At 39.3% G+C, this 13,612-nt stretch overlaps 1 protein-coding gene and 1 pseudogene across 1 annotated transcript in view; one reads left to right on the top strand and one right to left on the bottom strand.

The window, feature by feature from the left end:
• TTC13 (tetratricopeptide repeat domain 13) overlaps positions 1-13,612 on the bottom strand; it is a 111,779-nt gene that overhangs the window by 12,379 nt on the left and 85,788 nt on the right. The gene's annotated exons all lie outside the window — the stretch shown is intronic.
• On the top strand, positions 2,143-3,362 carry LOC110217860 (actin, cytoplasmic 2 pseudogene; annotated as a pseudogene).

Raw genomic sequence — 13,612 nt, 5'->3', positions numbered from 1 at the left:
CTCCTCACCACAACCCTGTGAGGTAGGTGTTAATTATTGTCCCCATTTTACAGATGAGGAAACTGAGACTCAAAAGATTAAATGATTTCCCCAAGGTCACAGTGCTAATATTTCTAAGGTAGAATTCAAACCCAGGTCTTCCTGACTCCAAGTCCAGTCTTCTATTCATGATTTCACAATGCCAGTCAATAGAAAAAGAGAGTAAAGAGAATATCACATCAAATATAGGAACATCTAAATTGATAAAAGGGGAACAAGAAGACATTATTAGTCAGGAAAATCTGATAAATAAATGGAAGCATTGGGAGCTTTGCTGAATGAACATGACAAAGAGAGGAGAAGCCCAGGAGAGAAGGAAACACAGAAGGAGGAAGAGACAGTTTACAAATAGGTCCCAAGAGAAGTAAGGAGATCCAAGTACATTCTATAGGACTCAGAAAAAGGGGAACTTTTGAACAGTATCCTCTGATAGTCATCCACAAGAAGGCCCTTTTTAAGCAACTTGGAAACCCTCCACTTAGAGCCCTGAGCAACTGGAATGGCATATAGAATGCACCAGTGCACAGGATATAAGCAAAATTAAGACAAGACCATGAGGCTCAGCACTTGGTATTCCAAATGCTGATGAGGCAACTGCTCAAGGATCCAGTGATTGATCATGATGATGCTAAGTTGGCGCAAGCCTTTCCCAGGCAGACCTCAGAAATCTATGAAGCAAAAATTTGCAGAGATGTAATGGGGAAACTGAAACATAAAAGAAAAGTTTGTTGTTATTGTTCAGTTGTGTCTGACTCTTTGTGACCCCATTTGGGATTTTCTTGGCAAAGATACTGGAGTGGCTTGTCATTTCCATCTCTTGCCTATTTTACAGATGACTAAACTGAAGCAAACAGGATTAAATGACTTGCCCAAGGTCACACAGCTTGTAAATGTCTGAGGTCACATTTGAACTCAAGTCCTCCTGACTCCAGGCCTGGTGCTCTATCTATTCTGCCACCTAGCTGATTAATTTGGTTTTGAGTCAGATATAATTTTGTCATCCTTAATATAGGCATAAGATACATGTCTAACATGTAAAAAAATACCTCTAAAGTGAAATTAATCTGGTTGAGAAGGTCAAACTCTAGACTCAATTGCTTTATTCCTTATACCTTTGCTGGGAAATTTGAAATATGCCCTGACAATGAATAAATGAGCCCGCACAAATAAAGAGGGTAAAGCCAGTAGCATCTTAGGGTTGGCAGCATTCCTAGGCTTGGAATCTTGCCTGAATGCAGTAGCACACCTGAGGCTCTAGCCACTAAGTAGATTTATAGAACCGAAAAACTACAGAGGGTTGGGTATTAGTAATAGCCATGCTGGCAGATACAACCAGAGGGAGCAGGCCAAACATTTTTCTTCCTGGGCAAATTACAATACCTTACCATGGCTGGATGGTTATGGTTGGGGAAATATGAAGTATTACTATAAAGCAATGAGGCAGCTAGGTGGTAGTGTCAGGCCAGAAGGCAGGAAGACTCATCTTCCTGAATTCAAATCTGACCTCAGACATTTACTAGCTGTCTGGGCTAGTCACTTAACCCCGTTTGTCTCAGTTTCCTCATCTGTAAAATGAGTTGGAGAAGGAAATGGCAAACCATCTTTAACAAGAAAATCCCAGAAGAGGTCATGAAGAGCTAGATACAACTAAACATGTGAAAAATGACTAAACAACAAATATATAAAGTAACGGTCTTTTTAAAAAGCAGAACATAATTTGGACATGCAACTAAAAGTTATCCCCCTTAGTGGAGCCAGCCTGGAGGCTATAAACTTTTTTCAGACATGCAGCCACCGTTCCAATAATTTGGAGGTCTGGATAGCTTTGGGTTGTAAAATTCAAGGTTTTGCTAGCAGGTAAAAGCACTTTGGATGCCCAGAATTGTGGATGTTTCCTCTGGAATTGGGATGCCTTCCAAGGAGAAATCTAGTTCTGTAGGACAGATTTTTCTCTCAGTGTGAGTTTAGCTTTGTAGGTATAAAGAATGTTACTCACTCAGTGGTAGATAGCAGCATTTGTAGACTACTTTGGATATACCCCCTTTATTTGTCCCTCTCCCATCCCTCCAGCTCTAAATTCTCAAAGTAGGACAGTGTGCAGCCTCAGATTAAACAAAAATGGAAGAAGAAATTGCTGCTCTTGTCATTGACAATGACTCTGGCGTGTGCAAAGCTGGCTTTGCTGGGGATGATGCTCCTCAGGCTGTGTTCCCCTCCACTGCTGGATGCCCAAGATACCAGGGTGTCATGGTGGGAATGGGGTAGAAGAACGGTTATGTTGGTGGTGAGGCCCAGAGCAAGAAAGGTATACTGACTCTGAAATATCCCATTGAACATGGCATTGTTACCAACTAGGATGACATGGAGAAAATCTGGCATCATACCTTCTACAACGAGCTTTGTGTAGCCCCTGAGGAACACTCTGTTCTGCTTAGAGAAACTTAAATTCTCAGGCCAAAAGAGAGATGACACAGATCATGTCTGAGACCTTCAACATCCTAGCCATGTACATTGCTATTCAGCCTGTGTTGTCTCTGTGTGCCTCTGGTCCTAACATTATGGACTCTGGTGATGGTGTCACCCACGCTATGCCCCTCTAGAAGGGTTATGCCCTTCCCCATGCCATCTTTCACCTAGATTTGGTTGGCCATGACCTAACAGACTACCTCATGAAGATACTGATAGAAAGAGGGTACAGCTTCATTACCACAGCTGAAAGGAAAATTGTTTATGACATCAAGAAGCTGTGCTATGTTGCTTTGGACTTTGAGCAGGAGATGGCCACTGCTGCTTCATCCTCTTCCCTGGAGAAGAGCTATGAGCTTCCCAATGGCCAGATGATCACCACTGGCAATAAGAGGTTCAGATGTCCACAGGGCCTCTTCCAGTCATCCTTCCTCGGTATAGAATCCTGTGGCATTCATGAGACCACTTTCAATTCTATCACGAAGTGTGATGGTGATATCCAAAAGGATCTATATGTCAACACAGTATTGTCTGGTGGGGTACTACCATGACCCCTGGCATTGCTGACAGAATGCAAAAAGAAATCACAGCCTTGGCACCTAGCACAATGAAAATTCAGATCATTGCTCCCCCTGAACGTAAGTATTCCGTCTGGATTGGTAGCCCTATTCTGGCTTCTCTCTCCACCTCCCAGCAGATGCGGATCAGCAAGCAGGAATATGATGAATCTGGCCCATCCACTGTCCATCACAAAGGCATCTAGATAGATTGCTAGCAGATGTGTAGCATTTGCTGCATGAGTATTCACAAAGTAAAAATTTGCCCTGGCAAATACATACCTCATGTTAGCCTCATGAAACTGGAATAAAAGCCTTCTTTGAAAAGAAACTAATCCTTGGGGAAGTTTGTATCTGCTATTAGACAACTATCAGCACTTTTTAGATTGTTGAACTGTTACTGATTTGACCTCGCATTCAAATTAAGTTCTTGGTGTACATTTTAGCATACTTTGTATATGTCTTTGATCTAAACCCTGATATAGGTCACTTCATTTTGATAGGTAAGGCTAAGAGTTAACTCCTACAGAAAATTATCCTGATAATATGGCAATATAGTATCTGGCTGGTAGACACTCAACAGCTGTATGGTTTAGTTCTATAAAGCATCAGATCTGTACAGGGTATCGAAAGGTCAGATTTCCCGCATCTAAAAGAGCTGACTTGCAGAATTTCTCTCCTAAGGCTGGCAGGAGTTTATTAAGTGTGTGTTTCATCTTGCCACCATCCTAGCAGGAATACATGTTGAATCCAAGCCACAGGAACCAGTTTTTTTTTCCCTTAACCAACTGTTTCCCCCACAATGACATGGGCCTAAGTTACTCAACCTTGAGTTGCAAGAAAGTTTGCATTTACAACCTGTAAATTTGTGCATCTAGTTAATTTATGTAAGATTTTTGTATGTTGCCTTAATGTTCTCACATGACAGTAGAATACTAAAATCTGTAAATCATCCTGAGTTGATAATTGTAATGACTAACACATCATTATTTAAGGAAAAATAAAAGTGCTACAAGTTAACTGAAAAAAAAATAGATATTTTCCCTTAGGTAAACATAGATCTATGAGGATTAATTTGGTTTTGAAAATGGCTGTTTCTTTAACAGAAAGCTAGCAAACTATGAGCTCAGTTGTGTCTAAATGTCATTAAAAAGTTTTTTCACTGGAAATGTATTAATTTCCTAGATTTGCTAAATTGGAAACTATTTTTAGACAAAGTTTCTATACCAAGAGTGTCTTTCTTTTAAATTTGGCCTAAATATAATTAATCTCTTTCAGATTAATCAGGGTGAAGGAGATAAAAACATTAATAAATTTGTTCCTTCTTGCATATGTCTCTGTGTCATGAATTTTTTTTTAAATAGAAAAACAAAGTTTTAACTGGCACCAGAAACTGGTATAGGTAGAAGGGTCCAGTGACCTTGGGTAGGTCATTTAACTTCCATGGAACCCAGTTTCCCTGTCTGTAAAATGGTAGGGAACTAGATGGTGTCCAAGATCCATGGTAACTAACACTCTATGGATGCGGTCACCCCTAGTCACCTTAGGAAGTATGGTCAGAAAGCCATGCAGAGCTTCCATGGCACTTCTCAGTGGCATATGGTTTACCAAATAAAATACTGTTTTATATTCTAATTGTTTGATTAAATTAGGGATTTTAAGAATCACCAGTTTGACTTTTTATATTTAAATTTATATTATGTAATTATATTTCTAACATTTCATATCCCATAAAAAGGCAATTTGCTACAGTTGTTTATTCATTCAGTCTTTTCCAACTCTTCATGACCCCATGGGCCATAGCAGGCCAATACTGTCCATGAGCAAAGATACTAGAGTGGATTGCCATTTCCTTCTTCAGTGGATTAAGGCAAACAGAGGTTAAGTGACTTGCCCAAGGTCACATAGCTAGCATCTGGGGTGGTATTTGAACTCAAGTCTTTCTGACTCCAGGCCTAGTGTTCTATCCACTGAATCATCTAACTGTTTCAATATGTGTATTATTTGCTATGGTAGTTAGCCAGAAAGGTTAGCCAAAAAAACCCAAACCAAACAAACAAACAAAAAATGCTTGAACGGATGGTGAGGAGAATTTAACAGCAAAACTGACAAGTCAACATTAAGCTCCTACTGTGTGCCAGGCACTTTGCCAAGTGTTGGGGGATACAAAGACAGCAAAGACAGTTCCTGCCCTCATTGTGATATGAGAAATGAAGAGCTTGATGATTTTAGAAAAACATGGAAAAACCTGCATGAGATAATGAAGAGTGAAATGAGCAGAACCAAGAGAACATTATATACAGTAAGAGAAATATTGTTTTAAGAACAACTTTGAGCTATTAAGTCATTTTGACTATTGTAAATACCCAAATTAACTACAAAGTACCTATGAAGATACTATCTACATCCAGAGAAAGAACTGGTAAATAGAAGTATGTATAGAATTTGTATATATATACACACACACACACACACACACACACACACACACACACACACACACATATGTATGTATAAGTGTGTATATATATATATATATGTGTGTGTGTGTATTTGTGTCTAATGGTAGCCATCTGGGGAGGGGTGAAGAAAAAAAGGAAAAAAAGAAATTTACATGATAACTTATATATTTAAAAGGAATAGCAAGTTGTACACAATAGATTTGCAGTTTCACGTGCAATCATTTTTTGTTATATAATGTTATGGAAATTCTTACTTTATTCCATCAATTAAAAAATAAATAAATAAAACACTTAAAAAATCTAATGAGGGAAACAACACACAATTATGTACAAACTATGCAAGATAATTTGGAGGTAATCTCAGAGGAAAGGCACCAGCATCAAAGGGGACTGAGAAAGCCTTCTTGCAGGAGGTGAGATTTTAACTGAGCCTTCAGGGACACTAGGTAAATCAGGAGGCAGAGAGGAGGAGGGAGAGAATTCCAGGCACGGAGGACAGTCAGTGAAAATGCACAAAGTGGAGAGATGGAGTTTCTTGTGTGAGCAAAAGCAAGAAGCCCAGTGTCATTGGATCACAAAGTAAAAGGTAAGACTGGAAAGGTAGAAAGAGACCAGGTTTTGGAGGGCTTTAAAAGCCAAACAGGATTTTACATTTGCTTCTGTAAGTAAAAGGGAATCCCTGGAGTTTCTTGGATAGAGGCTTGACGTGCTCTTTAAGGAAGATCACTTTGAGAGTTGAGAGAATGGTGGACTGGAGTAGAGTGAGACTTGGGTGAGATTACTGCAGTAGCCCAGGCATGAGATGATGAAGGCCTACACCAAGGTGGCAACAGCGTCAGAGAAGAGAAGGGCACTTATATCCAGGTAATATGAAATGAGGAGAGGGGAGAAGAAGAAACTCTTAGAGAATGACCTCAATTTTTTTCAATGAAATATGAGGCAAAATTCTCAGCTAAGAAGGTCTGGGGTGAAAGAGCCATGGGAGGTTTGAGGGATGAAAAGGTTTGGAATAGACTCTGTGGTGAATGGGACGATGACTTGAGTAAGAGGGTGTAAACAGGTAGCCTTACTGCAGTCAGGGCCCACTTGAGACTATATAACCTAATTTGTAGTGGGCTCAATGGATCAGTAATCTGAAAAATAGACATTATAGTTTTCTGCCAGTAATATCTGTGTATGTATGGAGTATAAGTAGGTCTATATCCTAAAGAGAAAATAAAATTATTGAGAAGTATTATTTCTATTCTCCAAAGACATTAGGGAGAAGGAAGTATTCTTTGAAAAGATCAAACAAATGCCTCAAAAAGGATGTATAGAATGTAATGGAATAATATTTTGTTGTTAGAAATGACAAAAAGGACAGTTTTAGAGAAAGATGAAGAAAACTATAGAGTGAAATGAGCAGAAGCAGGAGAACAATTTCTACAGTAGCAACCTTGTAAAGACAAGCTACTTTGAAAGACACAGGAATTCTGATCAGTACAATGACCAGACATATTTCCACAAGATCCATAATGAAGCACACTTCCTGACAGAGAGGTGAAGGACTAAGAGAGGAAAAGGAGACTTTTTTTTTATACAGCCAATGAAGGAGTTGGACTATGCATATTTGTTACAAGGGCTTTGGTTTTTTTTGTTGTTGTTGTTGTTATTTGTTTTTTCCAGTGGGGGTTGGAAGTAGGAGGGAAAGAAAACTGATTTTTGTTCATTGAAAAAAAATTTATTTTTAAAAAGTGACGGGATAGATAAAAAGGAATAGGATAGCTTTGCATGTTAAGAATATTATGTGAGGAAATTTTAAAATTGGGGTGGAGAATGGCGGGGAAAGCATTTGGGTGAAGTTCAACAAAGGATCAAACGAAGCAATAATATTGTACATGTATACCACAAGCCACTTGGAATCACACTGGATGAAGAATTTTGGGAAAAGATCACACACATAAGCTTGGTACAGAAGCATAATACATAGTCATGAAATTATGAATATGAAGAATTCAAATAAACATAGGAAGATTTACATGAACTGATTTGGAACAAAGAAAACTGATTCCAGAGAATGATATATACACTGACTACAATAGTGTAAATGTAGTATATGCTGGGGATGGGGGATGGGGCTTACTCTCCCAACTCTACTGGGTCAAGTCCCCCAAGGGCATCTACAGCTACTATATCTCCCCTTAGAATTATGGGGATTAAAGCAGCTAGTGGGGCAATTGATAAAGCACCGGCCCTGGAGTCAGGAGGACCTGAGTTCAAATCTGGTCTCAGACACATAACACTTCTAGCTGTGTGACTCTGGGCAAGTCACTTAACACCAACTGCCTCACCAAAAAAAAAAAAAAAAATATATATATATATATATGTGTGTGTGTGTATATATATATATGTGTGTATATATATATATATATATGTGTGTGTGTATATATATATATATATATATGTGTGTATATATATATGTGTGTGTGTATATATATATAGGGATGGGGGGGGAGGCTTCTTTCTAATGCAATTGGTTTATGAGCCCTCCACTGGTATACTTCTCTCTGTTAATCAATTAGCCAGCCAGACTTAATTGTCTTTTATAAACAGGTATTTATTACTGAGGTAAAGATGGTATAAATCAACTCCCCTTCCCCAAAGTTTGTGAGCCTTTTCCACAATCACAATTTCCTACATATTCTCCCCAGAACATGGCCTCTGACTTGGAAAGTACATGTGATAATGGGTAACTTACAGTTGTTGGAAGTAATTTTCTATCCTTTGTAAGGAACTAATGAAATTTCCTTCCCCTCAAGCACGGTATGGCTTTTCTGTAGGGCTGCTGGTAGAACTTTGACTCTGCCTTTCCTCATTGCATCTCATATATTCTTGCCTCCTAATGGGAGGTAATCTGAGAGGAGAAGGGCCTCCTGCAGAAGGTGGGTACAACTCACTCATATTTTGTAATTCTCATCTCCCCCAAGGCATAAAGAGGAGCAGACAACTTTTTGCTTCACAACTTTCCCCAAAAGAGCCCCACTTCCTGGCTTCGCCTTTTCATAGAATCACACCTCTTACCCCTCCCAACAAACACTGCAAGCTAGACCTTCCAGTCACACTTAGAATCTTAGATCCACCTTATATATCTTGCTCACTGGTTTAACTCCTTCATTCATAAATATATGGAACCAATTTATCCATATAGGAGCATGGCATGTTCACAATAGATAAACTATCTTGACCAAATGATATCTCCATGCTAGAAATAAGAAATTATTTACTATATTAAACCCTTTTCCCTATGGTATGTCATTTAATTAAATTGAGCAAGTATATATTGAACTTCCATTATGCGCAAGACACTGTTATTTCCAGGGGTTGGGAATACAAAGATAAAAATGACAAGTCTCTGTCCTCAAGGAACTTACATGATGGGGGCTGGGAAGGGGACATGGAGGGCAGTGGACATGACATACGCAAATAAATACAATGCAGTGTGTGTGGAATAATGGAAAGGAGGGATCTAAATAAAGTACTCAACAGTGTTTTAGAAGAAAGATAATTTTAGTTGGGGAAATCAGAAAAGTGTACACAGAGGAGGTGATAGCTAGGCTTAGCCTTTGCTCAACATTCTAAGTGTCTCTGGTTTCCAAGAATAGATATCTATTCCCTCAGCTTCACTAAAATGGCCACCATCCTTGTTGAAGCCCTCTTACCTCTTGTCTGGACTATTTCAATAGACTTTTAATTGGTTTTCTTTCTCTCAGTTCATCTTCCTTCTCTAATTCATCTTCCACAAAGCTTACACCTTATAAGTTTCCCTCTCCCTTTCATCAGCCCCTGAGTGACCAAGCTTATACCATGTGATTCAATGACATCAGCCTCCTGGCCATTCTCACATAAGACATTCCATCTCTAGATTCTTGTCTTTTTTTTATTAGCTCCCTATTGCCCCCAGGATAAAATTAAAACTTCTCAGCTTGACATCTAAAAGCCATTACTCTAAATTTCCAACCAACCTTTCCAGACTTTTCACCTCATTTCCCTCATTTATTCCATGTTCTAGCCTAGTTGGCTGAGGAAACCCTCCATATCACCTACTGTTGTTTTTTCAGAATGTCCTGTGTGTGTTGGGGAAGAAGAGGATCAAAGTCTGAGTGAAATGGACTCACCTTCTGCAAGAGGCCCTCCATTCTTAGATTACTTTCCATCTATTGCATATATATTTTATGTGTACCAAGTTATGTATGTGTTTTCTTCCCCATTAGAATGTATGCTCCTTGAGGGCAAGGTTCAGTTCTTACCTTTGTGTCCTCAGCACATAAAGTGATTAATAAGTGCTTATTAATTGATCTATCTTTTATTTCCCAATGCTTGATGCAGATTTTCCAAGGATGAGTAAATATTCAAATCTGACAACCAGAATAGATGTATTTTTCTGGAGAACTTCTCTGGCAACTTCTCAGGCATTTGTGGTCTCAGACAATCAAGAGAAGTGTATATAATTAAATCTACAAGCAAAGCATTAAGAACTAGGCTTCTCCGTTACATTCTTGTCTCAAGAAGGGGCAGAAATGAATACTTAAATGTTGTTCCTGATTTTTCATAGAGCTTGTAGGAGAACGGGGCACAAGACTTCTAGTAGCAGGGCTTCCAGATTTTTCCATCAGAATGGAGGATAAAGTGGTAATGGGGCACAAGTTTTCTAACTCTCAAACATAAACATAGCTTTCATTCTCTTCACAATAACCTGGGTGCTCAAGCTGAACATATAAATCAGACCCAGAGCTTCTGGCAGATTGATTTTGAATGCTAAAAAAAAAAAAATGTAAAGTGTAGGGCTGAGGAGAGCCCAAATCCAGGGCATCTTGAGTAATACAGCCCTCTTAATCTGGAAGTGTAATTCTGCAGTCTAAACTATTTATCTGGAGATGAGATAAGGAAACTTTAACATAATAAACACATTCTACTTAGCAAGGAGCCCTCGGAGAAGTGAGCTGGAACATAGCCTCAAGACATGGAATTTTCTTCAAGTTGCTAGTACAGGAAATAGAATTTCTCACACACTTTATTACATTATATATTGAATTGGGCCTAAAAATTTGGGTAGTTTCCCAGAACACCTTCCAACAGCAAAAGATACTATCACTTCCTGACCAGCCCCAGCCATGCCATGCCAATCTTACTTGGACCATCACCTCCAGCAACCAGGACCCCAGCCAAGGCCCTTAGGTCCTTTGGCTCCAATCAGCTTTTGCCCTAAGGGCTGGGGTCCAGGCCTCTACTCCACTTCCCACAAAAATACCTCCAGCACCATACTAGCTCACCTTTATCTTCTCTCGTTAGAAAAGTAAGATCCCTGAAGGCAGAAACTATCTTGCTTTGATGCAAGATCTTTTGATCTTATCTAGGTATTATCAGTACTAAGGCACTTACCTTCTCCATTTGAGAACTAATTGGATTATTTTCATTTGAACTGAAATGAGGTCATTTGGTGTTGGTAAACAGTGCCTACCTCCAAATATCAGCACTGGAGCTGCCAATTCTAGGTGTGTTAGAGATCTGTTGTTAGACTTTAGATAAATCACTTAGAGAGGTAGCATGGGGTTCCAGTCATTCCTCTTCTGCCTGACAACTGTTTCACTTTTGGCTAGTTGGTCCTCAGTGAACCTCATTCACTTTCCTCCTCTATAAGATAAGAAAGGTAATTCTAATACTGCCTACCTCCTAGGGTTATTGTGAGGAAAGTATCTTGTAAACTTTAAAATATTATATGGATCATTCAGTCATTTCAGACTCTTTCTGACCCCATTTGGGGTTTTCTTGGAAAAGGTACTGGATAGGGGCAGCTAAGTGGCACAGCAAATAGAGCTCTGGCCTTGGAGTCAGGAGGACCTACCCGAATTCAAATACAGCCTCAGACACTTAACACTAGCCGTGTGACCTTCCGGCAAGTCACTCAACCTTGATCGCCTCACCAAAAAAAAAAAAAAAAGAAAAAGAAAAAAAAGGTATTGTTGCTGTCTGAGAGGTTTAGAGACCCCTCAAGGACCAGAGTATAGGACGTCGTCTGGAATGAATTCACAGACTCAAGCATTCTTTGAGTCAAGGTGGCAAAGGTTTATTGTTATGCTATACAGGGGGCAGAGGTCCTTAAGGAATTCTGCCATGGTGGACAGAGCTCCTTAGGGGACTTTCGACCTAACAGGAATGATGCCAAAGCTTATATAGGAAAAGCAGTGAATTACAAGTATGCTAATTAGGTGATAATATACAACTACATCATTGTTTCTAAGGGGTGTGTTTTTGGTCTGTGATGTAACAGGATAGCTTCAGGAGTTGACATCCATAGCTTAACCTCTGGCTTGTGTACAGTAACTGTGGGCATCAACTTGATAGTTCTGCTGGTAGAAGATAGTCCTGTTCATACAAAGGAAATTCTACAGAGGTTGGCTTGTTCTTCTAAGAGGGAGAGATAGTTTACCTCACTGGGCCACTCATGAGTTACTGCCAAGAGATAGGCTCCTTGGGCTGGAGGAAAACTGTCAGGGATAGTGTTTTGAGGCTAGGAAGAAACTGGGGTCCAAGCATGGGCATCCAAGCACCCCATCAGTTTGCCATTTGCTTCTCCAGCTCATTTTACAGATGAGACAAAAAGGATTAAGTGACTTGCCCATGGTCACACAGCTAGTCAATGTCTGAGGCCAGATTTGAACTCAGGAAGATGAGTCTTCCTCACACTGGGCCCAGTACCCTGTCCACTGTGCCACCTAACTACCCAAGATGTTATTTAACATGAGCTATTTTATCTCTGAATGGAAAGTAGATGGGACAGGATTCTCTGTACCCCCAACTATTTAAACTCTTTAAGGTGAGAGTCCCTGTAAAGGTACAAATTGAAAAGACTTTTTTTTTTCCTACCTGATCATATCTTCAAAACTATGTGGGAACTGAGGGAATAAAAATGTATTTTATGTTTTCAATTACATGATTTAGGGGGAAGGGAAGAACCATTTATTAAGCACCTACTCTGTGCCAGATACTTATGCTAAGCACTTTAACAATTTTATTTGTTCCTCACAACAGTCTATTTTACAATTAAGGAAACTGACGCATGTGTGCCCAGAATCACACTGCTAGTAAATGTCTGAGGCTTACCCTCTACTGAGCTTTTATTTTTTTACCTTACTGTATGGAACTCTCCCTTCCTCCCATAGCACTGCAAGATCAACAAATTTGAATATAAGGTCCCAGGAGTTTTCAAGTGTTAAGCAGAAGAGTTCAGCAGAAACAATCCTGGAAAAGTTTTAATAAAGGTTCCTCTATCAATGGCCCTTTATTCGCTGGCTTTGACAGTCAATAGCCCTCAAATATTGCCTTCCATTTCAACCAGAGAAGATTACGTTCTTTAGCCTTTTCTAAGAAATCAGTAACATCTGACTCAGCAGCAGACTGATGTATTACTCACTCCCTTTTAGAGTCAATTTTTGTGTCATCAGTTGTTGGATTTCTTCCTGGTTTGCAAAAGCCAGAAATTTAGGGGAAAGATAAATGATCTATCTAACTTAGGTAGGTCATCCAATTTTTATTTTACTTTTTTTTAGGCTATAGAGTCAGACCTCTTATCCCCACCTTTTCTAATAAATTCTATTACTAAGTAAGTGTGATCCAATTACGGCAAAGTTTGCTCAAAGAACCCAGCTCTGAGTCAGAATTTTGGATGATCTCTTAAAGACCAGGTCACTGCTGGGACTATTCTGTAATTTAGCTTCATTGCCGAGGCACAGAACCAGCCCAGTCTACTATTCATATGTGGAACTTTGGGGCAGGGGAGACGACATATACATACTGTTTTCTGATAAATGGTGGCAAAATCATATTTATTCCTGTTAACTTGTCTTAACAATTTGCCTAGTATTATATTACAGTCTAAGAATTTATTCTATTTAGAAATGTTCCCCAGAATGAGCAAGATGAATTTGATTCATTAGCAACAGAAATTTGTTATTAACCACTTGTAAGTTTTCTCCTCAGCACAGTGTATCCCAGCTCATCCCTCTGATCATTGTGAAGTCAGTGGACACACATAGTGTGAAGACTAATTGT

Source organism: Phascolarctos cinereus, unplaced genomic scaffold, assembly GCF_003287225.1.
Source record: "Phascolarctos cinereus isolate Bilbo 61053 unplaced genomic scaffold, phaCin_HiC Scaffold_5;HRSCAF=322, whole genome shotgun sequence".
NCBI lineage: Eukaryota > Metazoa > Chordata > Mammalia > Diprotodontia > Phascolarctidae > Phascolarctos > Phascolarctos cinereus.
This window is presented reverse-complemented; position numbering and strand designations above follow the sequence as displayed.